Source organism: Leopardus geoffroyi, chromosome C3 (assembly GCF_018350155.1).
Source record: "Leopardus geoffroyi isolate Oge1 chromosome C3, O.geoffroyi_Oge1_pat1.0, whole genome shotgun sequence".
Classification (NCBI taxonomy): domain Eukaryota; kingdom Metazoa; phylum Chordata; class Mammalia; order Carnivora; family Felidae; genus Leopardus; species Leopardus geoffroyi.
The window spans coordinates 83232001-83235675 of NC_059338.1; the positions used below are offsets into that span (position 1 = coordinate 83232001).

Here is a 3675-nt window from a genome sequence, read left to right on the forward strand (position 1 = left end):
AACGTACCAAAAGCATCACCTACGATTGTTTAAGCTCTTTTTAGGAAGTCAGGGGATTGAGTAATATATTCTAAGGCATTTCCATCAGTAAAAAAAAAAAGATACATTTAAATATTCTTGTTTGGTTTTGTGTTATGTAAAGGAATAAGCACTGCTTAGGTAGGAAATTAGTTGTTTGACTGAATAAGCAAATAATAATTAGGACATGCTTAATATGTGCCAGGCAGTGCTCTGAGCCTGGGCGTATAGCTGGGGGAAAAACACAAAACTAAAAAACAAACAGAAAGATACACATCTCTGTTCTCACGAAGCGTACAGAGTTGGAGAGAAACACGCAATAAGCAAGATAAATAAGGGACATGGGGGGCGTGTCAGAGAGTGTTAAGGACCACAGAGAAAAGACGTTGCAAGATATCTCCTGCATGCCATCATGTCATCATCAGTCAACTCTACTGATCACCCGTAGACGGTCAGGCCTGTCCCGGTCTCGTAAACAGAAATATATCTCCGAGTTAGGTGAGATAAACAAGACGATATGGGAAATGTGTACACCTCCTATTTGTAACACGGGCCCAATATTGTTTGAGTGACCTGAGGTTGTGCCCAGAAAGGTGGAACTGTCCAGCAATCCTTGGCCTGTCCCCCTTCCATCTCCCTGTAGATACAGTTGCCCCTTTTAGACTACTGTGTTCTTTGGGGATCACCTCTTATTTTTTCCTCTGAAGCCGGACAGAAGCCTCCTATTTCTTTTTTTTTTTTAAACTTTTTTTTTCAACGTTTATTTATTTTTGGGACAGAGAGAGACAGAGCATGAACGGGGGAGGGGCAGAGAGAGAGGGAGACACAGAATCGGAAACAGGCTCCAGGCTCTGAGCCATCAGCCCAGAGCCTGACGCGGGGCTCGAACTCCCGGACCGCGAGATCGTGACCTGGCTGAAGTCGGACGCTTAACCGACTGCACCACCCAGGCGCCCCGGAAGCCTCCTATTTCTGAGGGCAGCACAGGTATTTCATCTGTGCTGAATCAGCCTGCAGTAGTCCAGTTGTGTTGTATTTGCCTCTTGCAGTCCTTGTGGTCCAGTGTCGGCTGGCCCAGAGTATACTCTGAACTGCAGAGCTACCCATCAACTCTACCCCAGAATGCAAGACGGGTGCTGGGAATGGTGGGGTGAAGGGATGGAGTGGGGATGTCAGCAGCCCTGAGCTCTAGTAAGAGATGTTTAAATAGTGATGAGAATAGGTATGAGACAACGAAGATTAACCTCTGAAGACCCGAGGTCAGGCATTTGTTCGGAAAACACTAACTGAGCACCTTCTGTCCACCTGGCATTTTGCAAGGGCAAAATGAAAAGACAGAGGTGTCGCCTAGCTTCCCAGAGCTTTCAGACAAAAGCAAGATGGCACACACACTGTCACAACCATATTCAACGGCTGAACAGGTTGAACCCTTCAGAAAGCCCTCCGTTGAGCCTCATCTGGCCCCATGGAAATAAATATCATCATCTCCACCTTAAATGAAGAAACTGACATCCGAGACTAAATAAGGAAAGTCAGAAGGGAAGGAGACCACCTAAGACCGTTATAATGGGAAATTGACAGCTCAAGGTATTTTTATAATAAAAGGACTGACCTCCCAGCTCCTCCCGAGCTGAGGAAATGTGGCACTTCAAAAACCGGGCAGGTGAGTGTCTCTTGGGTGGTGCCTATCACACGCTTGCCTGCGCCCCTCGTAACCATGCCTCGCAAAAAATTGAAGAAATCAAGGACTTTCTGCTCACGACCAGGCGAAAGGATGCCAAGTCCGTCAAGACCAAGGAAAAATAAGGATAATGCGAAGCTTAAAGTCCGATGCAGCAGATACCTTTCCACTTCGGTCATCACAGACAAAGAGAAGGCAGAGAAACTGAAGCGGTCCCTGGCCCCAGGTTTGGCAGTAAAGGAGCTGAAATGAACCCGGCACACTAATTGGAACTGTATTAAAATTTTAAAAATTCTTAAAAAAAAAAAAAAAAAAGAAAGAAAGAAAGAAAGAAAGGGGAAGAAAAACAGGCAAAAGAAGAAATTTCACCTGTACATAACTTAGTGTGGAAACAGTACGTTCCCCAGGCAGGTTGATGTGGGGGAGGGGTGTGAGAATCAGCAAACCCACCCAACCTCCCCAGGTCAAACCTCCCTAGTGCATCCCCGACTGTGGGGCACGAACAGTAAAGGAACCCAATTACCAATAACGGGCTTTAGTATCACTCCTCAGGGAGCAAGACGTAGTAGGGGTCTGAGTTTCATTCCCTGCTGATAGGGAGGGAGGGAGGCAGTGAATGGGGAAATCAAATCATCCATCCTACGCCAAGCCCTTGGAGAGCACCCTCACCTCCTTCCTGACAGCGTCCATGGGTAACACTACCCAGCAGGACAGGTATTCGTCTACACCCAGAGATGAGAACACAGTGGCTCAGAGTGATGAGGCAATTTTCTTATTTGCATTGGGCTGGGGAGATGGCCAATGGCAGTGTACGTGGATTTATTGAGTTTCTGTTACTTACCAGCACAGGGCTCTGCAGGGCTGTATGCAGGGCAGTCACCATCCTCGAGGATGTTTCCAGCTATCTCCCGCAGAAGAGGAAGGCCTTGACTCAGGAAACTCTTGGAGCCTGACCACAGATGGAGTTCAGAAGAAAGGGAAGCTGTCTGGATCACCTGCAAGGTGCCAGAAGCCTTCTCTAAAGGGTCTCACCCTTGCAGAGAAGCTCAGGAGCCACCCAGGCAGATCAGCAGACAAGTTTTTAATGGAGGCAAATACCATCAAAGGAAAAAGCTACCCTTCCCGGTTATGGCCATCAGTTGTTTCCGTGTTATGACAGCAGAGAGCGCATATCTCCAGTAGAGAGCACGCATAGGAAGGGGGAGGCGGGATCAGGGAAGGGGCCTTTGGATTTGTCTAAAGCTCCAATTTCCTTTCATGAATATTTCATTTAAATCCTGTATTAATCATTAAGTGGTAATGACTGTCTCTGTCTCCCCTGCACTCACTCTGTCTCTGTCATTCAAGCGTGTATTTCTGTCTCCCTTCCTCCTTCTCTCTCTCTTCTGTCTTCTTCCCTGTCTGTTGTTCATCACACCTTTGATGTCCTGTTTCTCTCTCCATCTTCTTTTCTTTATCCTTCATACTTCTCTGCTCAGTTTCCTCTCTCTCTCACTCTTTCTCACACACACACACACACACAATTTTTCTCTCCTGCCCTCTATTCTCTTGGTTAGGCAAGAGTACGCATTTCCCATGGCAAAACAGGTCAACGTGTTTGAAGGAACAGATGAAAATCAGAAGGTATGGGAACAGAAAGAGGAAGCAGAGAAAGTTAAGGTTGTATGACTTTCCTTCAAAGAAGAAAGTACGATGGGAAGATTATTGGTGCCTCAGCACAAAATCCGTCTGGTTTGTCCCCAGCCTTACCTTCCGCTACCTTTCCCCACCCTGACCCAGACGTCCTCCTTGCTCAAGCCATGCCTCTGTGTTCAAATCATATTAAATGGCTAGAATCGTGTTTCTCTGTTCTTTCACCAGACTAAGTTATATGTGTTGAAGATTTCCCATAAATATTAACAAGCATTATTAGTCAGAAATTATGTGAATTTTTTATGCTTTCCCCCCAGATTCTTTGCTATTGGAGTAAGACCAAA

General features: G+C 46.3%; 1 pseudogene; it reads left to right on the plus strand.

Annotated features, from left to right (window-relative positions):
• Positions 1–1656: 1656 nt before the first annotated feature.
• Positions 1657–1994, plus strand: LOC123586612 (annotated as a pseudogene).
• The last annotated feature ends 1681 nt before the right edge of the window (positions 1995–3675 follow it).